Here is a 25,624-nt window from a genome sequence, read left to right as displayed (position 1 = left end):
AAACTCCCAGGGCATTGAGCCAGTCTTGCATTGTATTGTTTTGTTCTTCTAAAATCTGTTCATCTTTAAAGAGCAAGAAATAGGGCATTCTTGATGTCTTTTTGGCAATGGCTTCTGTGTAGAAGGAACTATATTCGTAGCTTAAGCACTGACCTTCCCGTGGAGCATGTTAAGGTTCCATCAGGCTTGTAGGCTGCTATCAAATGTCAGGTGGGAGTTAGTTTGCCAAAAGGGTATGGCAGAGGCAGAGAACTAAGTTGGATCATGATTCTGAAAGAGTCTATAGGTCAAAATGAGCATCTTGTTCAAGTCATATGCTGCTCAGAATCCTCAAAGCATCATGTTCTCTCTCTCTTACCTGTGACCTCATCTTATCTTATTTTTTTCCTAGTGCTCTTCTGTCTAGTTAGGGTGACCAGATAGCAAGGGTGTGAAAAATCAGGACAAGGGTGGGGTGGGGGTAATAGGAGCCAATATTAAAAAAAAAAAAAGCCCCAAATATTGGGACTGTCCCTATAAAATCAGGACATCTGGTCACCCTATGTCTAGTTTCCCTTCTTTTCTACCTTTTTAGCTTCTTTCTAGCATCCTCCTCTTTCCCCAATCCTTTTTTTTTTTTTTTTTAAGTCTGGATTCTGCCAGTTGGACCATTCATTTTCCTGCAATGTGCAGAATTTCTGCTACCAAGCCAATTTCCTGTGCTGCCATTGCACTGTGGTGGGGCCAGGAGCAGTTCTTTCAATAGCAGTAGACAAAATAACTGGTTTCAGAGTAACAGCCGTGTTAGTCTGTATTCGCAAAAAGAAAAGGAGTACTTGTGGCACCTTAGAGACTAACCAATTTATTTGAGCATGAGCTTTCGTGAGCTAGCTCACGAAAGCTCATGCTCAAATAAATTGGTTAGTCTCTAAGGTGCCACAAGTACTCCTTTTCTTTTTACAAAATAACTGGTTAGTCCTGTAAGTCAATATTAGGTAAGAAAACAGAATGCAAAATGCTATCCTTACTCTCTGCATTGGTAAGGTTGCCATGTACTCTTTTTAAATGATCACACACAGTCTGAGTAACTTGAGGAGGAAATGTATAGCAATTCCTTGCAAGTTTTTTCCATGTAACCATACTATGTATTTCTCAAACAGTGCTCTGAAGAGGTGTCCACAGTGTAAGATAGATGTGCTTTTATTTTATAAATTGGACTTATAATTCATAATATCTGTAATATTCAGGCACTACCTAATTTAAATTTATGTACTTAAAGTGAAAAAGGTCCTTGAAAGTGTTTAGTTTATGCATATATTTTAGTCTCATTTACCTCTACCTCTAGGCTAGGTAGACTATTACTGTTATCTGAAATGTTACCATGGCAACAGTTTTATACTGTCCTTCCTCTTCCCCATTATTTCTCCTAGACAGCGTCTGTCTTTTTAAAATCTTGGCATTGCTGAAATAGGAGTAAAACCTTAATTATTGAAGACTGATGGCTTTATCCTGTAAAGTGGAGTAGCGCTGAAGTCAAGGGAGCTTATGCCAGTTCGCAAGCAGGAGAGGATCTAGCCCTGAATGTTCATCCTTTTTTCTCCCCAAAATTAAATATAAAACTGCTTCAGGTTCAAAACTGCATTTGTGAAGCACAGGTTTCCAAAACAATGGACTCTTTTCAGCCATGACTGATGCATTTTTTTCACCTTATTATTGTCCCCGGATAGTGTTATTGGTTTGTGCAAACAAAGAACTGACGGGAGGTATTAATGATTTAATTTATCAAGAGACTTTTTTTTTCCTTTGAAGATTTCATCAAAAGTTCTAGCTCATGCAGTAGTGAAGTGCCTGCATGTATACACCCTCTCCATCATGGCACTGAAGTATGAAGGTCACTCACTGAATTGAAAATATATCAGAAACATGGGTACATAATTTGAAGACATCAAAGAAATAATAGATGGCAAAACTCATTGAAGGGGAAGCGTCCTGTCACATTATTACAGCTCAGATTTCAATGAGGAAATAGGCTGGAGCTAAAATGAAAGAATCAAGAAAGATTGTGTTCATATGATCTTTTATCTTGCAGGTGAACTTTCATCAATGTCTGAGAGCTATACGGTGACACATCAGGAAAAGGTAGGGATTATATGTTAGCAAAGTGAACTGCTAACTTTTAAGACTATTTGACAGAAAGGAGCTGTAGTCAAGGTGACAGAACAGAAAATGACTGTTATCAGTTCAATATTCGATCCTCTCAGGAGGAGCAATATCCTTCTCTTGTAATGACTGATCAGGCAGCAGCACCTGTGGTAGAAAGTGCAATCATGGTATTCTAAAAGCTATTTGTTTTATATTGATCCAGTACTGACTGAATTGCTATATCAACATAATTTTCAAATAACTCGCCAAACACTAAACGCATGACTTGAGGATATATATATTATGTCACCACTCTTCTTGACTGAATTTAATCCAGTTTCATGCTTACAGAGGTCTGCTCAACCAAAGTGATGTGGTCCAGTGTTTGGAGCCCATGGACTGGGAGTCAGGAGACCCGAATTCTAATATTAGCTTTGCTACTGACTTAGTGTGCAGGTTGCTTAACCTCTCTGTCTACTTTCGTCATCTGTAAAATGGGGATAATACCAACTCCCCTGTTATAAAATCCACCCTTTTAAAAGCACTTTCCAAGTGCTCTATACATTTTATTAAAGTTTTATATCCTGTGGGATAGATTCATCCTTCTTGTTGTGAAGGGCCTAGGCCCCTTGCTGATGAAAACTGTTACCCTGCAAATGGAATGCATTGCATTGGTGACCTTTAAAAGCATGCTTAAGACTTGAAACTCCCCAGAGTACATAGCCCACCATGTTTGAAGGGGGAGGGGAGGAATATTTTTTAATTATGTAAATAGCACCCATCTTGCTTCAGTACCTTATAAATGCATAGAATAGCTACAAAATGAATAATTGCATCCTATGGGAAACTGAATAGGATGCTTGATGTGACTAGTATATTTGCCCCATCTCATGACTGACTGGGAACGCCCCTGGCTTTTGAAGGACCACAGCTCCCTAATCTCTTATTTGTGTATGAGAGAGGACTTTGGGCCTCCTTTTCTCTCCGTTTTCAAATACTTATGAGTATCAATTTTTTTAAGCAAACACATCTCACACTGCCTCATGTGTGGGCCAAATCCTGTGGCCCTTCCTCAGGTAAAAGTCAATGGGGATCAAATGACAGCCACATTTGGCCCATGTTCTTCAAGATTCTCTCATAAAGCTTCCTAGGCATGTGTGTTTCAAGAAATTAAATAGGATCCAATTCTGCCTTCAGCTATGTATTTATTAGTTTTATTTTCTTTACTGACACTAATAATTTCTGCGGTAAGTATGGGCTGCATGTGCATGTGAGGGTCCCGTTTGGCCTGAAATCTCCTGTTTATTTAGGCTTATAGCAATAGCTGACACACAATGTTTACCAAAAACATTGCACTACCGCACCACGTCTATAGTGGGGTTGCAAAAAAGTTAGCTTTTACCATTATTCTCTCCCCACACATATGTTAGATTTGTGCTGGAATTGAATGGAAATATTATAAATACAGTTTTGGTGGGGCCAATTTTAAGACAATGCTTTGAAATTTTTTTCAAAAGAAAATTAATCCCGAGCAGTGCAATTAAAGTTAGCCAAAATAATTAAAATATAGATGACAGTATGGGGCTATATCCACTCATGCACAATATTAAATGACAAGAATATGTAAGAAATCAGCAAATTCAAGGATTAGGAAAATAATATTCTAAAAATTCAGCAAATCAGTCATTAAGGTAAGTTTCTTTCATCTTTTTCTGGCTATGCCTATTCATTTAAGCCCCTATCATATATTACAAACTTATTTGTATGGTTCAGCATGCCTCAATTAAGGTTTTACTGGCCCATCATAAAGCTTATCACAGACTAAGTTTTTTCTTTTCTTCTTCTTTCTGTGATGTATGCCAGGTTCTGTACCAGCTGTCAGTCAGTGCATTATGCTTAGTGCCTGAATAGACACTTGTTCAAAATCAATTTGTTCCCAAATTTCCCAGAGTTTTCAGACCTTTTACAACCTCGGCTATCTTTTAAAATCCCAACACAGAGCTTTTCAGTCAGAACTGATATTGCCACTGTGCACTGAAACATCATCTGACAATGGACAGCCAAAGAAAGGGGAAGTACATCTGACTATGGTGCTTATCAGAAATACCTATCATTTAATAGGTATACCTAGTCCAGTGTGTGGTGGGGTGTGGTTTTTTTTTTTTAATAACCATTAACAGCTTGAATGCACAGACCATCGTTCTCATCCCTCCCGCAGCACAGCTCAAGTTTTTACTTTTAAAATACACACATTATTTAAAAACTGGATGGATAGGGCCTGATTCACCATTGCCAGCCATACGTATAACAAAAGTGTGACACACAGGAGTGCAAGTTAAGTGTGGCTGAACTCTCTCTGTCTTGGCCCCAGTGACCTGCATGTGTCAGAGTTACAAAAGGTCATGTGACACTAGTCAGGATCAGATGTGGGAGACTGACCCAAAATAAAGGACACACAGGCATTCTTGCAGGAAACATAAAATGATGCAGGATTCTCTCCGTTAGAGTAAATAACTGCCTGTAACTTGAGTTGCATAATTCTCTCTTTCAGGTGCCAATAATTTTCAACAATAAAAGAGGAGGAACACCAAATTTTTGAGGCTCATAGGTTTCTTTGCAACTTAACTGTGTGATGTCCCTGAACCAGGGAGGCCGTTGAGAGGTGTGCATGGAGAGTTTGCAGGATCAAGCACCTTATTTATAGAAATGTCTGCACATGGAGCTAGGGGTGTGACTAGCAGCTCACGTAGACCTACTCATGCTAGCTCTCATGGAGTTAGTATGCTAACGGCAGTGGTGTCGCCTAGCCACCCTGAATATGTACACAAGTGGCCAAAAGACTTTGTACTCAGGGAGGATTGCCTGTGCTACCACTCACCATTGCCCACTGTACTGTGCCTACCCTACTATTTTCAGTACACTAGCTTGATAAAAGCTAGCACAAGGGTGTCCACTGGAACTGGGAATCACACCCCAGTCTCCAAGCATAGAAGTAGCCTAAGATTAGAGGGGAGGTTTTCAAAAGCCCAAAGGGCAGTGAGATGCCTAAATCCCATTCCTGCCTTTGGAAATCGCTGCCTGAAAGACTTTTTAAAAAAACAAAAACAAAAACCCAATAACGGTTTAGGTTTAAAATAATGTGGTGTACCATGGAACCATTCAGCATTCTGGGAGAAATGACTTGTGAAGGCAGAATTCAAACCTCTTCTGTACTGTGCAAGAATCTTAAAATGATTAGAAAATGAGGAGTAAAATGATTCAGTTCCTTAGGAGGAAGAATGGGGTCTGTATTAATTCTTCTGATGAACCGACAATAATTTTCTCAACCCTTTCTCCCGAGATATGATATTGCTACATGGACAAACAATGTCTCTGAACCCAATTTTTCTGTGTGTGGGTGCTAATGGGTACTACCAACCAAATGACATGGGCTTAATTTAATACCTATGCAGTTGAAATAAATTAAGCAATTTTAAAGTACTTCTCTTCATTATTTCCTTTTTGTCTGCAATAAATCTAGTCATACAAAATACTTGGTTCTGGAATACATTTCATCTTGGTTACAAAAGAAGGAATTTCAATATGAAAAATGTTTTTCTTGTAATTGAGGTGACAAATTGGGCTTAAGAAGGTTAAGCAGTGAGACAGGAAAGAAAGGACACTTCACTGTGAATTGTTCACACTCTCTGAAGCCTCCATGGTATCAGTGTCTTGCCTGGATTGGATATTTTGATTTCATGTTTTGTGTCTGATACACTCCAGGTGAAAATCAACTTCATTTTAAATACTGTAGATCAACAAAAAATTAAAACCTTGCTTGGCTTTTTGGTCACCGTCTCAATGAGAGATTCACGATGGCTCTATTGAAGTCAAATGGGAGTTTCTGCCACAGACTTAAGTGGGCAAGGATTTCACCCATAGTGTTTTACAACTTTTTACTAGTCTTGTCAGCTAAACAAATTCAGATGTGGGGTAAGAAGGTGCACCACTATACGTATACAATTGTGTATGTACACAAATACTTCACCTGTTTTATAGATTGTTCTTGGGGTACCCAGGGACCACAATTATACCTGGCCCTGTATGAGAGCATAAAAGATAAGACTCCTTGTGCCATGCCCTTTTTGGGCACCTGCATGAGGATCTGTCTGAACGTGCTTACCAAGTGGCAGAGGAAACAACGGATATTCATGTGACAATGACAAGAAATATGAAATAATCATTACAAAATTTCTCCAAGTCACCCTATAAGGCTGTGATCCCTGCTCTCACATTCCACACTCAGATAAAGGAAAGAAAAGTCCACCAAAATTCGTAGAATGGGTTTCATATCTCATGATCGCATTGAACAAATATTCTTCACTTAAGTGTCCCATTTAAAAAGGAAAGCAGCCAATGGTAACATTCTCACCCTCTTCCAAAACAAAACCATTTCCCCACTAAACTGCATCTCCAAGTTTCAAATTCTTCATTCTCTTCTGTCTCTGGATCTCTAGCAGAGGAATTATTAGACAGTTTATCATTCTTATGTTTCCCTATGAAAAATCAAAGGACTGATCAGGGCCAAAAGACATCAATGCCACCTTATGAAAAACAACTTGACATTTACAAGGGGACAGGAGTTTGAAATCACCCTAAGAGAGAATTCTACTTGGCTATAGGCACCTCCTAAACCCTGTACTGAGTTGTGTGTGGAGATTATAGCAGTGCATGCTGGGAACCCTCCACAGTTCATGTGAAACAACGAGGGGATGTCCCCATATGGGCCAAGGAAAAGGTGGCAATTTTGATGGGTGGCTGGGCTGAAGGGATCCAGAAAAAGAACCAAAGGATTTATGATTGTGTATCCATATTCCAGCACTCTGAGCAAGTGACATGGAGGGGCAATGGCAGGTATTCTCAGTCATAAACTGGAATAGTAGCTGCTGATGAGCTGCATGGCCACAGGTTGGGTTGCATTCTACTCCCCCGACTCCTGCATCCTTCTTCCAATTACAAGGGCTTTATATTGGTGCAGTGAATCCTACGCTTAATACAGTGAAGCCACAGGACTAAGGGGAGAGCTTTACCCTTCTTTTTCTTAACCTCTTACACTTTTGTTTTAAATCATGAGTAGTATTGAAATATCTTGCATAAAGTTGCAATGCAGTTCCATTCAGTCGCTGGTAACTAGAGTTGTTTTAAATTTTTCAAATGGGGCAAACATGTTTTCACTGAAAACACTTTTTTCAAAAACAAACGTTTTGGTGAAAAATTGCTGACGTTTCATTTTGAAAAAAATGTCTTTTATTTTTCAAAAACACCAAAACATTATTGAAAATGTTACAGAAATATTTCATTTGTTTAAAATGTTCTTGATTTTGATAGTTTTTTTTCTTTTTCTTCTTTTGTTAGCCTTTTCAATAAAATATTGGGGAGAAAATCTGCCACAGCTGTGTGGTTTTTTTTTTAAAAAAACAAACAAAAAACAAAAACAAAAATACAACCCCTGAAAAAACGTACTTTTCATTCTGAACACTTCAAAGTGAAAGCAGCTTTGATATTTTAAGGTTTTTCATGAAAATGTCCCCCCCCACTTTTTTTTTGACCAGCTTTCATACTAACAAATCAGATTTTATTAGACTAGACCATATCCTAATATAACTCAGTGGTAGACGGGGATGGATTTATCTTATACATTTACAGACTTCACTTACAAATCCAAATGCTGTTCTGAAAGTGTTTACATCTCTGTAATATCAACAATAGATCATCCCAGCAGTTTGGAACATGTAATGGATGATGAAGAATTTGAGGTGCTGGTATGAGATGAATATCCTTGATTGGACAATTTCTGTCTACATTTTTTTGAATCCTAATGCATGAAAATGACTAAAGTTTGCATTTGACGATTTGAGGCATGCTTTATTTTTATATTATAAATTAGCTGAGGATTTTAGATGCAGTCTCTAAAGATTAATGTGAATAGGTTTTTAATGTCTAGTGCTATATTTTAAAAACTTTGGGATGGGAAAGTAGATGTATCTTAAATGGCTTAGAGAACATCTTGTGCAGTTAGGCTGTGTGACTAGTGTGCATAAATCTTATATTTCCTTTTGCCAATAATTTTTATATATTGGCTGATTCACACTGTAAAACAGATGCCAAGACATTAGTAACATAAATCATGATAATGGAAAAGCTGCATATGTGATAAGTATTTACACAAGTTATATTTAACTATAGAAGAATATATGTGACTAACAAAGTGCAGACTTCAGAAGGTGATAGTAGATTAACTCATTCTAGTCTTCTGCATATAGAGACTTCTATTTAATAAATTAGGTTTAATTAATAACTTAGGTGAAAGACCGTTTGATCACATTTCTGTCAGTGGATAGTCTACATGTCAGAGATAATGCTGTCTGTACATACAATAAAAAGAAAAGGAGTACTTGTGGCACCTTAGAGACTTAGTCTCTAAGGTGCCACAAGTACTCCTTTTCTTTTTGCGAATACAGACTAACACGGCTGCTACTCTGAAACCTGTACATACAATAATCATTGGATTCAATCTCATTAGAACCTTACAGCTACACTAGCTTGTTTGATATGGGTAAGAACTAGACTAAGGCAGAGCTGTATGGGGAAGTTCGCATAACACTTGCCTGGACTACAGATAAAATCTAGCCACTTTTAACCAGACCTAACCTTGAATTTCCTTCTTATTGCACACCAATGAGCAGAAACAGGACCACCCTTATGAAGAAGGAAAATATGCAGTCAAGGGACTGGCTGGATTATGTGTTGGGTGAGAAGAAGGGAAAAGGGAGAGGGAATATTATGACCATGAAGGAGGGAGAAGGTATGAGGAATATCATGTAGGAGGAGCTGGCGTCAAATCCTGATTTCAGCTAAGGTGCCAATACACCAAAGACTGTCCATGGTTCTGGGGGGTTCTCCCCCACACACATTGTATCTATCAGAAACAAACTGATCTTTGACTAGTTGGGCAAAGAACCTGAGTGCTTATGAGACTGTTTGGATAACTCTTGCCTTCATTATCATAAAGTCAGAGATATGGCTATAGAATGCTAATCATACTTCACAAACTGTACACACAGCACTTTGCATCTGATGCCTGTCACATAAAGGTTTGGGCTAATTACTGACCCTATCATTGGAGTTGACTGTGAGTCATGTAGCTTTAAAATGGAATTTCCTCCTTTTAAGCAAACATTCCTGTCATGGTGACCTTTATCTGCTTTGTTTAATATTGTATATTGATGAACCCAGACCAGAAACCATCTCTCATTTAAAAAATATTTTGCAAACATTTGTAGGATCACATTTTGGCTTGAGACTATTTCAAGAATGGCTTGAATTAGCCAAGACCGCTTCCTGCATGTATCAGCTGTGAATCAATGGGGGTGGGGTGGGGGAATGTTTTAGTTCACCTGGTGTAAAGTTTAAAGAGTGAATAATTACAAATTTGTAAGTAACAAAATAAAGCAGAATATTTGCCACCAGGATGTTTATAAATAAATGTTACTATTATATAATATATATTTTTAGTAAAACAAATAAGAACTAGACCATTTCAAACTGGAAAGAAGGAGCAAACTTTTAACAGTGAGGGTAATTAACCACTGGAACAGTTTACCAAGGGATATGGGGGATTCTCTATCACATGAAGTCTTTAAATCAAGATTGGATGTCTTGCTAAAAGATATACTTGACCACAAGCAATTGGGCTTGATGTGGGAGTTACTGAGTGAAATTAAGTGGTCTTTGTTATGCAGGACACCAGACTAAATGATCATAATGGTTCCTTGTGACCTTACTATCTGTGGGTAAAATCCTAGCTCCACTGATGTTAATGGAAACTTTGCCAATGACTTCAATGGATCTAGGATTTCACATTAGATCACACTCCCTCTCAGTAAACTCAGTGTTTGCTTGATTTTTCTTTTTTGGGCTTAATCTAATGAATCTATGAATTCAATCTATTTAACTTGTTCATGCAACTAGTTCCATTAAAGTCAATAACAGGATGGATTCTGATCTCACTTACACCAGTGTAATTCCAGAGTAACTCCCTTACTTTGGTGTAACTACTCTGGATTTAAATTGATATAACTGAGATCACAATCTGGTCCAATTAAACTACTTGTAGGAGTAAGGCAAAAAGTATTTGGGCCTAAAATTTGTAAGAGAAATATTGATGATATGATCACCACATTTTCTAAATAACTAGAAGCTAATAGACAGGGCCTCCAGCCACTCTACCTTTCTTTGGTTTTGGAAACCTAGAGAAAGAACATGTTTAGTATTGAATGGGGGCTTGTGATGTTTATTCCTTGTTCCTGCTACCCTTTCCTAGTTGGTATGTTGGTATTTCCTTTTTGAGTGGAAAGGGAACCCTCCTTATCAGGTTGCAGTTGTCCTGGCTCAGTCTCTCTCTTTCTCTCTATTCATACCTCAGTTTTCTTTCCCTCAAGGACATCAACTCTGATTGTGGCTCCTATAAACACATTTAATATGCTCTGTGTCGCTAGTAAAATTTCAAAGTATGCAGCAGAACAAAAACAGAACTATTAAACCCTGACTCTCCCACGTACACTCCCTGTACAGTGCACAGGAATCGCACTGAAAGAACTATTATTAAAAGAATAATTGCATGTGTTGTGCAAAGTTAAAAATACATATATCAGAGAAGGTGTATGCACAACACCTGTTATGGTCTCATCTGACCGTTTATTAGCTTCAGACATTAGCTGGTAAGTATTGGAGATGGGTAATTGTATCCATATGTGCATATTGCCAAACTTTCACAAATCGTGTAAGTTCTACAGTGTATTTGAGAATTTTGGCCTCTCCTGGGTGAAAATTTTTTCAAGTAGTTTGGTGTGATGAATAGCAAGGACCTTTATACTCCCCTTCTCCCAAAGGTTCCTACTGATAAATCTCCTGTTCTCTGAGACCACTGGGCCAAACACAGAGATCATGTGTCAGTGCCCTGACTTACATGCTGTTAAGCAGGTATAGTGAGGCATAAAGGAGTATAAGTTGGTGTAGCTTAAGTGCTGAGGAGCAAGAAGATATATATTAAGCCAACTTAGTTTCCCTTAAACTCACCTCTGAATATGTCCTATTGAGTCTAAGTGAAATGCCAAAAAACTAATATTGACAGACATGGCAAATGATTAAATTCTATAGTGCACAAAATACTCATATATCCACCGTACTTGCCATATGTAATACATTAAAGCTCAGTGCCATTCATCAGAGGGTGTCACTCAGGATGTGCTCTGATACTAGTAATGCGGGCGATACAAGTTCTAGGTGTATTCATCATGCTCCATGAGTTCTCTCTTTGGGTTTCCAAAACTACCTGACAGCAGCTGGGCTGTGGGCCTTTGCATATATAGGCTTGCCTGGTTAGAGAGGTACTTTAAATCTAAAGGAGAATGGATACATATTCAAAAGTGCCTAGGTGCCTGACTACCATTTAAAATTATGTCTCATCTGCCATTGGTTTCAATTGGAGTTAGGCACCAAAATATCTTTAAAAATCAGTTGAAGGCCCATTAAAATTACCACTGAAGCACCTTAGGGATTTTTGGCTCCTAAATCACGTACCTGCTTTTGAAATTTTTCCCAATTTCTGTTTCTTTAAATAAAGTAGGTTTCCAGTCCTTGTGCGAATGGCCTTGCGTATGTAAATGGATCTCTGGAATTGAAAGGAACATGCTTACTAACCCCAAACCTTTTGGCTTTCCTCTTGTGTAGTGGTGGTACCATGGTGGACAGAAACTGTCTATACGTGGAAGGAGGAGGGTAACAAAAATGGTTTTCTAGACCTGCCCAAAACAGTTGAGTTGTGACTGACAGGTCCCTTCTGTGGACTGAATGGGGACTCGCTTTCATTCATTGTCTGATCCAAGTTGTTTAAAAAGAACCATGTGAAACGTAAACATTTGCTAATAACAGCAGAGCTAGTTAGTCTAAAATCTCCTGTTATATCTGGTTTCAGGAATATATTTTTTCAGGGGATAATTTACCCTTAATCTTTCTCCTGTTGATATAAAAATGTATGCTTACATAGCATCTTTCAGTCTAAAGGATATAAAAGCGGAACAAACTGCATACTTGTCATCATTGAAATGCAGCCATCTCCCATGGAGCAAAAGATGATATGCCAAGGATACTGCTATTATGAAAAGGGATATGAGATCCTTAACGCCCACACATCACTGACAGGACTTGAATGTTTAAGATCTGTGTCCAGAAGCCCTGATAGATTATACTCACACCAAGGCTGTCCCAATTCTATACTGGGCAAATTGTACCTTTTGGGTGCTGCCAGCTCTCTTGTTACACCTTACTCTTTCCTGAATTTCTAGTTCATTGCACTGAGAGAGAGCAGGACATAACCAGAAAACTAACGGCAACTCAAATTACACTGGACATGGAAGTGCATTTGTGTGAGAGAAGAAATATTTCCTCCTAATGATGAGATCTCAAAGGGTAGGTGTGGGAAAGATTTACCATTCTGTTTTGTAAATAACCATTTTATGAGCTCCTCTCCAACTGTACTTCACAATTGACTCTGTGGAACTTGCCCAGTAGAACACTTTTATTCGGTATAAATGGTTTCAAATATCTTGAATACTAAATGAATCAAACAGCACTGAATATTACTTGTGAGCAGCTAGATGCTTGCATGCTCTCTCTCTCTCTCTCTCTCTGTGTGTGTGTGTGGTTCTCTCTGGCTGAACTTGCTGATAGGGGCCTGTTAGTCAGCTGGGGAGCCATTCAGAGGGGCAAGAGACAAAAAGTTGTAGACCAGTGAGCCTAACCTTTATGGTAGGCAAGGTTCTAGACATTAATAATGGATGAGATCACAAAACATCTGGAGAAATATGAGCTTACAAAAACTAGCCATCTTGGATTTATAAAGGCTAAATCTTGTATGACAAAGCTGATAGATTTTTAAAGGAGATAATGCAGAGGGGAATGAGGCAGTGGACAAAATCTAATGCTCTCTGAAAGGCATTTGACCTAGCATTGTAAAGGAAACTTATGCATAAGGTTAACAAGCACAACAGTAGAAACAACTTCACAGTCATGTTCAAAGAGAACTGGACAGGCACATTAATAAACCACCCATTCATTAGTTAGCTGCTGTAGCAGCTTTGGACCTAGTGGGCTGCTAAGCCTTCTTTGAATTGATAATATTCCTCTCTCCTACAGTAATTTCCTAGGATACCCATATAGAAGAAAATAAATATTGAAATAGCATGAGAACAACAAGCCCTTGATTACTCAGTTGAATGGAGGAAAAATTGTCCTGACAGGGAACTTTTGGGGTGGTGGTTTCATTTTTTATTTAGGTCTGTTTCCCCATGTATGGCACTATATTAAGATTGAGTAACTCCCTGGGCCCCAAACTACAAACAAACAAAACCTTTTGGACATGGCCACATCACAGAGGAAAATAAAATACTGAGACACACAAGCACCAGTCTTCAGAGGAGATCATTTCTCCTCCCTGACAATGCAATGCACTGCGAGACCCTGTCGGTTGCCAGTGCCATCCTGGCAATATCAAACTTGTCCTCTTCTCTCTATCCTGACTTCCCATCAAATTTCAATTTAAATTCAAAGTCTCAGTTCTTATCTTCAAAGCTCTCCATGGCCTGGGCCCAAGATAAAAGATTGTCTGATGCTCTGGGATGAAGACCATGGTTGACAACTTTGATCCTCTGGCAATATGGCATTCTCTACAATAAAAGTAAAATTTGTCTGTGATGGAAATGACACTTTCTCTAGGGGCTGGTCTGAAACCATGGAATGAACTAAGGACTATCACAAATCTCACCACTTTCTGCTCCAAGTGCCAGGCATGGTTTTTTGACCTGGAGTTCTCTAACATCGACATATAGAAATACGTATATTTAAAAAACAAAACAAAAACAACCCTATATTCTACCAACACAATACACTTGACTGCACATACTTCTCTCACTAGAGACAGGATGAAAGAACAAACAACACCTGACAGTTGTGTAGTCAAGTTCCTTAATACGCTACAGGAAGGTGCGCAGATATTGTAGGTATGACCATGGTATAAGAATTTATATAGAATAGAAAATATATTAACTCTCTCTTCATCTTGCAGTTGCTCTCAATGGAAGGCAGAGAGGCTTGAATTATTGTCTGATGCATAAAACAATGAAATATCAATACAGAGTTCTGTTTATAGAACAGGTACAGGAACGATCTTTTAGAATCATTAGAGAAACCACAGTGTCTCTCAACAGCTTTGCCCAGGTGGAGTATTCACCTGTTTTCTTCCTGGCTGGCACATAGTTTAGACCAGGCTGCACAGAGGTTTTGAGGAGGTCCAAGGCAAAATCTGAAACTGATGCCCCCTGACCTTCCAAAAAAATTACCACTGAGGGGAGGCCAGGAGAAAGCGGGTGTTGGAGAGTGAACCTGCATCACACTCTCCCCACAGTAGTTCCTCAACTCCTATTCCGAAGGACTGTACCCAGCTCCCTGCTCCAGGCATTATGACCTGGCGTGTGGGGTCACAGTGCCGCTCAGGTATAGCCCAGCTGCCCCTCTTTCATGACAGAACTGCCAGGCCAAATTTAAGTGGTTGGGTCGCAGTACCACTTGGTTTCGGGGACCATCTGAAAAGGGGGTCTGGGGCAAACTGCCTCCATCTCCCGCAGGCAGCTTTAAATTTAGAACTAGACTGACTAGGCCCAGAAGGATCTGAATAGGGTCTGCCAGCTGGGTAGTTTCCTGATTCTTGAGACTGGATTGGCCCCCAGATAGAGCAGACTCATGCCATAGGAATTCTCAGAGATTCAGTAAAGCTCTTAAGTGTGTTTATATGGCCTTCTAAATAGCTTTTCTGAACCAGGACCTTAGGACAATTTAATGGGCCTACAGTTCTGGCCCACTGTATTCACTTGAAATTACTGGAAGAGACTGGACTCTCTCGTTACTGGAGGTATGCAGACATGCACCTTATCTAAAATCTAAAGGACACGTCTCAATGGGATTGTGCCTGAAAACACAGTTGCAGATTTTTTTTCTAATTATGCAGTAGTGTGACTTCAGTGAAAACAGAGCCACTTCTAGATGAAAAAGTAAATAAATAAAAATTAATTAAAACCCAGCCTATTGCAGTGGGCCTCACAGAGCCTTCTGCATCAAAAGGAAGTCCATGGTGATGCTATGCAGAGAATAGGGGAACTGCTGGGTACTGTTGAAAAGCTGCTTTCCCTCTCCTCAAAAAAGCCTGCATATATCAATGGTGGACAAACAATCTTTTTATATCCCTTACCTACCTCAGAAGGGTGTTATGAGCCTGAATTTATTTGCTCATGTTATTAAGAGTCAATGTTTGCAAAGTGTTTTGATATCCTTGCGCGAACAGTGCCATAGAAGGTCAAAATACTAATAATTTTTGTTTAATATGGAATTTTTAGAATTAACTATGTACACAGGCAACATAATATCACCATGTGTCACCCCTATTCTTCAGGCAACGATGCAACTTCAGGAAGATTTATCCTGGTGTTCTTGTACTTTTTCTGGCATGAACAATTAGAGTAGATACAATATGATATTACATAACACAGATATGTACATAATTTCAACATATGAAAGTACTTAAGGGCCCGATCCTGCAAACACTTATTACAAAGCATAGTGTGATTTCTGTGAATACTAATTCCAATTGATAGGAAGTGTTTGCAGGATCAGGCCCTTAGTGCTGTTGGACACAACCTAAAAGGGTTGGATTGTGCTCCATTGAAGTCAATGGCAAAACTCTAATTGAGGCCATTGGGACAGGATCAGGCCATACTGAGCACTGACTTTAATTTTAAGACTAATTGGCAGCATTTAGAAAATGGGACCAAATCTAAACACCATGTCCCTGAACAGTGGAGGAGTTTGGATCTGGATCCAAAGCTTCATGGCTTAAGCCCATCTCTAATTAACTTGTTGCTTATCTTGTTTGCTTTGGCTGAATCCATTTTTCACTAGATATGGCAGTGGGTGTAATTCCTTGTCTTTATTAAACTTTTCCCTCAGAGAGGCAAAAGCCTGAGCATTCTAAATTGTCCTCTTATTTATACTACAGGAAACCAACATAGTTATGCAAAGCCATAGCCAAAATAATCATGCGCTGATGTATAGAGATCTAAACTACCTCATGGACAAATAACTCCAATCTGGAATTCTTCCCAAAAGTGGGATTCTTAATGTTCCGGCAACTGAGGGTAGACAAAAATCATGTCACAAGATATACATTTGAACTGATGGTAAACCCTTTGGTAATGTGATATCATGTAAAATATGTAAGACATTAACATAAATGCTCTTTTAAAATATTATGCCTTGGTCACAACTACAGAATAGATAAATTAAAATGAAATTTGATTATAAATTTAAAATGTTCTATAGTTTGATAAATAAAATACAGCCAAAATATGTTTTCTTAACCTTGTTCTCCCTTGCATTTTAAAATATTTTTCTGAGTACTTTAGAATGATCACACTCAAGAAAGATGCCATGGATGTTGTGTACACCAGAATGCACAGTGCATAAATTCTGCACAGACTGACATATTAATAGCCTAGGATGGGAATCAAGATCCAAATACTTAACTGAAATTATGTCAAAAGATAATTTGGTGTGAAACAACATAGCTCATTGAAGGAGGATCTGGCCCCTGGATTCATATGTTAAAGTGTGTGATATGGACACACTTTTGTGGTTAACTGCTAGGTGTCAGCAATTCTTGTCAGGCCTAATATTCTCCTAACACACAGTTGTCATGATATATACTCAAAAGGTGGCATGTAATATATCACTGGAACACTAATAGCTCACCGATCATGAATATTATTGCCTGATGTATGTACAGGGCAAGTACATAGAGTTATGGATATGTGCTAAATTATGTTGTTAAAATGTATTTGGCAAGTAATACATAAGCCCAGTCTGCCTTAGACAGGTTTTCCCCCACAAAGGATGGAAGGGAGTTATCTTCCTTTCTCCAATGACCTTAAGCAAAGTGTGAACAAAAACAATGGAAGACCCATTTACATATGAATGAGCAAGGGGTTGGGAAGTCCAGAAGAAGGGAAGAACAGCATGAGGTTATCCTGACACTGGGGACAAAACAGTGAGTTTGGGAACATATAAAGGGAGAGAAGAAGCTATCTTAGCATCTAACACTGGACAGACACAAGGGGCCAGAGATTTTGCAAGCTGAGAAAGATGGGCCCTTCAGGCAAAGTGGTTAAAGTCTTTGGGAAGTGAATATAAGTGAAAAATCTGCTTAGGCAATGATCTTTTACCTAGGAAGACAAGGGAAACTTCTGCGGAAGATCCTGACTAAGAGAACTTCGGCTATGGCTGGAAAGAAAAAGATTGATAAGAAATCCACCTTAAACTAAGGCTGTAGCTTGTTGAGTTAAGTCTTAGCCACTAAAAAGCGTATTTTACTTTTATTTGGTTGTAGCCATTTGGTCTTTATCCCTTGTACTTGAACTCACTTAAAGCTGATTTCTTTTTGTTAAAAACTTTTTACTTTTAATCTAAAACAACTTAGTGCTGTGTTTGAATTGAAGTGATTAACTCCAGTTGAAGCAACTCGCTGTTGTGGCTTTAAAGCAACCAGCTGTTGTCCCTTTAAAGGAGCAGTGGACTTGATTGTACCTTTGAATGTTCCAGGAGAGGACTGGACATTTCAGGGCAGATGGTTTTGGGGAAATTCAGGACTGGGAGTTTGTTGGGGTCCTTTGGCTAGTAATAACCTACGCTGGTGGAGACCAGAGTGTGACTATGGTATAACAAGCAGGTTGCTGGTATCAGAGTTGCTGAAACAGGGCTGCTCAACACAAAACACTCAGCGCATGCTTAGATGCTGTCTGGGAGCATTGACAAGGGGAGGTATAGCAGCAGAGCATTTTAAGATACCCAGGGTTACAGGATGAGCAGTGATGCAAGCTCTCACTAGTCTGAATTGCATCCCAAAATCTAACTGGGTGACACTGTGCCTAATTACAAATTCAACTCAGTATGGGCATCTGGGATCAGATTCTCAGCTGTATACTGTGGAGCTATTACAATTTATACCAGCTGCAGATCTCTCCCTAAGTTTAAAAATATACCTTGCACAATGAACACCACCATTGGCACCTAAATTGCAAACACATCCTACTTATGGCAAACAGTCCCAAGTTAGGAAGAGGTGTTGTGACAGTACCGAAAGACACACTTATTAGCACCAGAATATGGATTGGTCTTTTCACAGTAGTCTTTGTTGTGCTCTACAGCCTAATCTTTCTAGACAGATAAAAGAGAAGGGCTTGGTGGTAGAACACTACTAAGTGGAGCAATACATTCTCTCTCTCTTGATGTCTCACGATCAAGACCGAATGCCTTTCTGGATGATATGTTTTAGTTAAACACAAGTTACTGAGCTCAATGCAGGGGTGAGTGAAAGCCTGTTAGTTGAACCATCTTTTAAAATTTTGTTATAGGTACCTGTATGCCAACTGTATGGCAACTTCTTTGTATATTTTGTATGTTATATGTGAACATGGATAGCTATTTTTTCACAGTAGGGGAAGTGGGAATGCTTGTATTCCTGCACTGCTGAGGTAACCTTTGACTTTATATTTGCATGTCTTATGAAAAGATACTAGGGAGATGGGACTAACATCTGTCTTATGTCACCTTTCTTGGAATCAATGGTTTCCAGCTAATTTGAATTCATTCATCTCGTCAGCAAAACTTTCACACATGGAGGAAGTCAAAGTTGCACTTTTGATATCTCTGGTTCATACTGGAGGATTGTTGACTGTTCACTTTTGGAGATCATCACCCTTATTAAGAACAGGCCTAGAAACATTTATAAAAGTAGCACAGCATAATGGTGTGATTTGTAACCATGGATAAATCATCAAATATATGCTTGCCAGATAACAAGTATTACACAATACATTGTATATGCTTGGCACAGGAGCCAGCTGGCATTGTATCTGCAAAGCAATCTGGAAAATGTAGGACAGCTTGTGGGTAACAACGCTGACATTTGAAAGGTTTGTAAACCTCCTACTCAGTTTTAACCATTTATTATTTATAGTTGATAATAGCTTTCTGGAAAATACTTTGCTTATGAGCCGGTCCACTGATTATGATACATCAGCTCTGCATGAGACAGTACAATGTGGCATGCTGTGTCATTCAATCTGTCACTGAGCTCTATGAATAGTCTGCTTTTTCTCCTTCGTACAACAGATAGGATCGGGTCTCCAGTGTATAGGTGCTGCTGAGCGAGACTGTCCTTCTTAGAGACAGATGCCATTAAGGTATGATATACAGCATGCAATATGGCTTGTTGGGATTACAACTGCGGCAACATTCAAAGGCTATGTATAGTGATCTCATTAGTCTCTAGATTGCCTCCTGCACAGTCTGTTGGAAATCTTTACAAGGGCAAGCTCATAAGGAAAAGTAACATGTCACGTTTTTATATGCTACTCCAGTCTTGAAAAACAAGCAGAAGATCGGCTGTCTGGGGGAGCTACCAATTTAAAAGAATAGGGAATGTCTCAAATTGCAGGTCTACTAAATAGCTTAAACTTACAATGGACACTTGGTATAATCTTCTCAAGGTCCAGAGCGTCCAGATAGGGACTGAAGACATCTGGAATCTCTGGATTTTTTCAGCCTGAGATGTTTATCTCCTTGCTTCATAATCAGCCCCCAACAGATGTTCATCTTCTGTCAGGAATCCAAATGGAACATCTGCAGAGTTCTTAGGACTTTCAGTTCAAGATATATCTGTGAGGGAAAACATATGACATGGATGATATTCTGTTGTATTCATTTCAGCTTTATATCCCCTCTTTTGGTTGAGGTTTGCAAATATTATTAGCACAGTGACATTCTGAATGAACTAGGAGCATTTTCTAATGAGGATCAGTTATGGGGAAACCTTCTTTTAATCACTGCATTCAAGTGACCATTACATTGAGCTCTATAAGAAAGCAAATTTGTCTGGTCTAGACATCTGCATGGAAGCAACGTCCTCATTTTCACAAGGACAGAATGAGTTGTGTTTGACAGTTTTTGAAGACTTGGTAGAGTTTGAAGCCTGTAGTTTTAATTGTTCTGGCCTAGTATACGTTACCAAGTTAGAGCAATGCAGTGTGAGTGTAGACACTGCATTACTTATGTCAACCCTAATTGTCCTCCAGCAGCTGTCCCACAATGTCCCCTACTGATCACTCTGGTCATCATTGTGAACTCCACTGCTCAGGTCACTGAGACTGGAAGCCCCCCTCCAATGTTTCCTCTAATTTTTGACAGGTCGTGTGCACAAAAAATTTCTTCTGTGCAAATTATTGTGCTTCTGTGCAAATTTTTGTGCATGTGGTGTTTCGCCGTGTGTGCGGGGTTTAGGATCTGTGTGCGTGTGCACACGCGCACAGCATAGAGGGAACAGTGCCCCCCTCCCCTTAACGCCCTCTGAATTTTTGAAATCCTTTTCCTGTGCCCAGCTTGGCGAGCACCCTTAGCAGCTCTCCATTGTTGAGTGCAAGTGCCCAGCTGACCATGTCAGACGTGCTTCTGCTAGGAGTAGACAGGAGATACTGGATCTCCTGGGAATGTGGAGAGAAGAGGCTGTGCAGGTCCAGCTCCAAAACCGCCTTAGAAACATTGACATCTACGGGCAGATTGCTCAGGAGATACAGGAAAAGGGATACCAGCGTGAACAGTGAGAGGAGAAGGTGGTGGATGGGGGACTGGCAACCGGGGGATCCAGCAGTGCCGTGAGCCAGGACCTGTTTTTGACTCTACAGCAATCCAGCCAGTTGAGCATGGATGAGGCTGATGCAGGGGAAGAACCTCGGGTGAGGGTGCGTGTTAGGGGGCTTATTCCTTCACCCACTTACTTCCCTGGTCCTTCTCGCATGAACAGAGAGCAACAATACCCGAAGTCCAAAGGTGCAAACAATTCGATGTTTATTGGGGTGAACTTCCAGCAAGCATGATTCCAGTTTCCTTCCTTAGTATCCTCCTTCCCAGCTCTGACACCACAGAGCCTTACACCTGTGTCCCTGTTCCCATTCCTACCCTTAGCCAAACATGATTCCAACTTCCTTACTCCCATTCCCTGTTCCCATTTCCCCCTTTAGCAAAACATGATTCCAATTTTCTTACCCCCATTCCCTGCTCCCATTTCCCTCACCCCCATCCCCATGCCCATGCCCACCCCCACCCAGTCACTTCCTCATTGACTACAGATTATATAGTAAAACTTGAGTTCTGCTTAGCTATACCTTAACCAATCATTTTCCTGAAATTTAACTAACCAATCCTAACATATTGTAACATGATTATGTAACCAATTATATCCCACCACCTTAATTAGTTTACACCCAGCAAAATTAATTATACAGCAGACAGGAACAATCACTGAACCAGACAGAGATTATACAGACAAACAATAGCAAAGTGGGAACTACAATGACAAGACAACACAGAAGCGAGGATTTCACATCCCAGCTATTGATAAGTGAGTTCTTGCCAGACAGGATGCTATCAAACTAAGTTTCCTTTTACATTTTCTAGGCACTTCCCTTTCTCTGGAGGTGATAGGAATACAATCCTGTCCTGATAGTGCCTAACAGCCCAATAGCACCTTATTTCAATGTGACTAGTTTGGAATGTGAGGATGTGACTGTTCGCTTCCTAGCTTATGGCTGCCTCTGCTGCTTAGCCAAAGGCCTGAGCCTAAGCACAGGGCCACAAACTGTCACACTAAGAGAAGGCCCTTACACCAGCAGACAGTGATTTCTTTCTTTTATACCTCTAGAACTAGCCAAGCGATAAGAATACACCTAAATTCTTAAAGTACAGGCCTTTGCAGACAGGCCTGAATATCTATATCCTAACAGTGCGGATAGATTTTCAGTTACAGGAATGGCACCCCCAAAGTAGCAGGCCATATCTTTTGACTTTTCATTAATTTACTCACACTAGAAAACATAATGGTACAACCAGAAGACAGAGAGTTTCTATCTGCTTTTCATTCCTCTCTAGAGCTAGGCAGGGGGTAGGGGGCCTGCGGAGCACTTTGTTTATGTATACAGGGATGTCTTATTTCTTCTTCCGCAGTGGGTCACTTTCCCATGCCACTCAGCGATAACTTTAGCAGGCACCATTGCAGTATACAAGCTAGCAGCATATGGGCCCGGGTCGTGTCAGGACACCAGCAGCAGCTGTGCTCTCTGCCTCTGTTACCCTCAGGAGTGAGATCCCCTGAAATCACTACCACCTGTGGAAAATGGTGCCAGTATTCAGTCCCAATGCTCTATACTACTAGAATCCATGCAACCAAGCAATTCCCTCCTCATTTCTCCCACAGGTCATACTCCCCTTGGCCAGTGTTGTGACGGCAGTGCACAAGCAATCCCAAGCAGAAGTGAGAATGTAGTGCTTAAAACTTTAGGGGAGCAAGGGGAGTGAGTTCAGCATCTTGTTTTGCTTTCTGTAGTGAATGCGCCGACAGGGATACCACCGTGTATTTTATCTTCAGATGCTGCCTTTGCAGCCTTCAGGGTCTCCTCCTCCACACCTGTGGAATGCCTGATCCAGATAAGGAGGACAAAGAGGAGGACTTGGAATGGCATGTTCAATGAGATCCTGCAAGCCAGTGCTGCATCAGACTGTGAGCACAGGGCCTGGAGGGTGAACACTGCAGACAGCCTCGAGAAGAGTGAAGAGGAAAAAGTCCCAGCAGGAAAAGGAGAGGAAGATGCACCACGACATAATGGGGCTTCTCAGGCAACAAACACAGATGCTGCAGACTCTGGTGGACCTGCAAGTTCAACAATCCCAGGCTCCGCTCCTTCTGCAGCCATTGAAAACTCAATATGGGGACCTCCTTGTACCTTCCCCCGCAACATTCCACAGGGCATCAGGAGTATTTTCACTACCCCTGCCATTTCACCCCACGGAACATTAAAGACAATCACAACTTTATATACGCTGACCTGTGAGAGCCGTGGTTGGAGTATGTATAGTATATATAGACATGAATGTTCTTTTGCGTAAATTCTGTTCTCTTAATGAATTAAGTTTTTAATGTATTTGTTTTAAATTGCATGGATTTTTTTTTTGTACACTGATTTTGTTACAGAATAAAATTCTATTATGGAACATAATTCATCTTTATTAGTTCACAACATATGCTGCTGAGTACTCAGCAGTTCTGAAAGCAACCAATTACCGCACAATGTCATACAACTCATAGGATCTTTCACTAACAAAATTAGCAAATGCATTGAAAATGTTATATTCCTACATGTACCACAACCACCACACGATTCCTACCAGGCCTCTAAAGAGCAAGGACAGGTACAGCACTCTACAACAACACACACAATACTCTGGCTCTCTGTTAAAATTGTCTTTCAAAGTCACCCTTAGCCATATAGTCTACAATGAGCTCTTCTAACAGCCCTTGTATCTGGCTAGTCAAATTCAGTAGACAGCCTCTGCACCTCCGCCCTCCACCCTGGTGGAAACTTTCCCCCCATTGTTTCACAGATATTATGCAGGACCCAGCAAGCAGCTATAGCCATTGGGATCTCTTTCTCACTGAGGTCTAATCTTGTGAGTAAACAAAGCAAGTGACCTTTCCGATAACCAAAAGCATATTCAACTGTCATTCTGCACCTCTGAGCTGGTAGTTGAATCATTTCTTGGTGCTGTTGGGGTGGCTGATGTACAACTTCATGAGCCAGAGGAGCAAGGGATAGGCTGGGGCCCCCAGGATAACTACTGGCATTTCAACATTCCCAATAGTAATCAGCAGTTGGGAAATAAAGTCCCTCCTTGTAGCTCTCGGAACAGTCCTGTGTTCTTAAAGATGTGAGTGTCATGCCCTTCCTTGACTAGCCCATGTTGATGGCAGGGAAGCGCCCCCAGTAATCCACCAGTGCTTGCATAACCATAGAAAAGTAGCCTTTCTGTTGATGTTCGCACCAGCAGGGTTTCTGGTGCCAAAATAGGGATATGCATGCTATTTGGGAGCCCCATTGCTGCAAATCGATGCACTATGTCCTGCACATTGCTCAGAGTCACAATCCTGCATAGCAGGAAGTGATTAATGGCCCTGCATACTTGCATGACATTGGCCCCCATGGTGCATTTCCAGACTCCAAATTGATTCCCCTTCTCACCGGTAGCAATCTGGTGTTGCAAGTTTCCATAGTACGATCGCCACTTGCTTCCCTATGGTCAGTGCAGTGCTCATTTTGGTGTCCCTCTGCTGGAGGCCTGGTGTGAGCTGAGTGCACAGATCCAGGAACATGGCCTTGCAAATCTGAAAATTCTGCGGCCACTGCTCATCACCCCAAACCAGCATCATGATGTGATCCCACCAGTCAGTGCTTGTTTCTCAGGCCCAGAAGTAGTGCTCCATCATCTGGAGCTGCTCTGTGAATGCCCCTAATATCCTTGCATTGATTCTCACTGTTTCCCACAGCAGTCTGTCCTCCAAGGAATCATTATGCTTCCCACTCATTCAGTGCTACTTGTAGCTCTGCAAATACTCCAGGATCATGCGTCCTGTGCTTGCAATTCTCATAATAGTGCAGAGCTGTGCAGGCTCCATGCTTCTGTGAAGATGGCAGACAGCGAGAAGGGCTGCACGCGTCTGTGGGATTTGGAGAAAAAAGGCATGAACTTTATGGGATAGAGATAGTTGCAAACCGCTGACCCCATGTGCCCAGTCACCCCTCTGTGCCTTGTTTTGGCCCCATCATGCATTGCCAAAACTTCCCAAAAGACAGTGCATCTGACAGCGGTGAGTTGCGCAGTGGGATATCTACTTGTGGTGCACCACACCCTGCATCGATACAAGCAATCATAGTGCACATGCACACTGCTGACACAAGAAGCCAAGTATGCATGCACACAAGCAATATACTAACTGTAACTAACTGTATGATGACATAACTTGAGTTGACTTAAGTCTGTAGTGTAGACATGGCCTAACACTGTGACTGCTTACCTGCAGCTGGGTAGCACTCAAATTATGCAGAGCAAAATTGTCCCCTGTTTTTGAAAAACCAAAGCAGCAATAAAATCACGTCTAATCTGATTGCTGCAGAATAAGTTACGAGCAAACATTTGGGCACAAATGAAAACTGGTGTAGGAAAGTAAGATTATATACGCATCGTCCACTGATAACTACAGACAATAATCAGTAGAACCAAACACCACCATGTAGGGAATCTATCCTGTTTATTTCTACTATCCTGCTGTGTCTTTTCCTGACGTGAGATGATAACTTTCCTACCTGCTCTAAAACTCTGTCTGCAAACCCTGTGAAGGGCTGAAAACTCACCCCCTTCCTTGGGGCTTGAATTTATTAATGAACAAATAAGACAACGTATGGTCCAGCCCAAA

This window comes from Lepidochelys kempii, chromosome 11 (genome assembly GCF_965140285.1).
Source record: "Lepidochelys kempii isolate rLepKem1 chromosome 11, rLepKem1.hap1, whole genome shotgun sequence".
Taxonomy (NCBI): Eukaryota; Metazoa; Chordata; order Testudines; family Cheloniidae; genus Lepidochelys; species Lepidochelys kempii.
Note: the sequence above shows the minus strand (reverse complement) of the source record.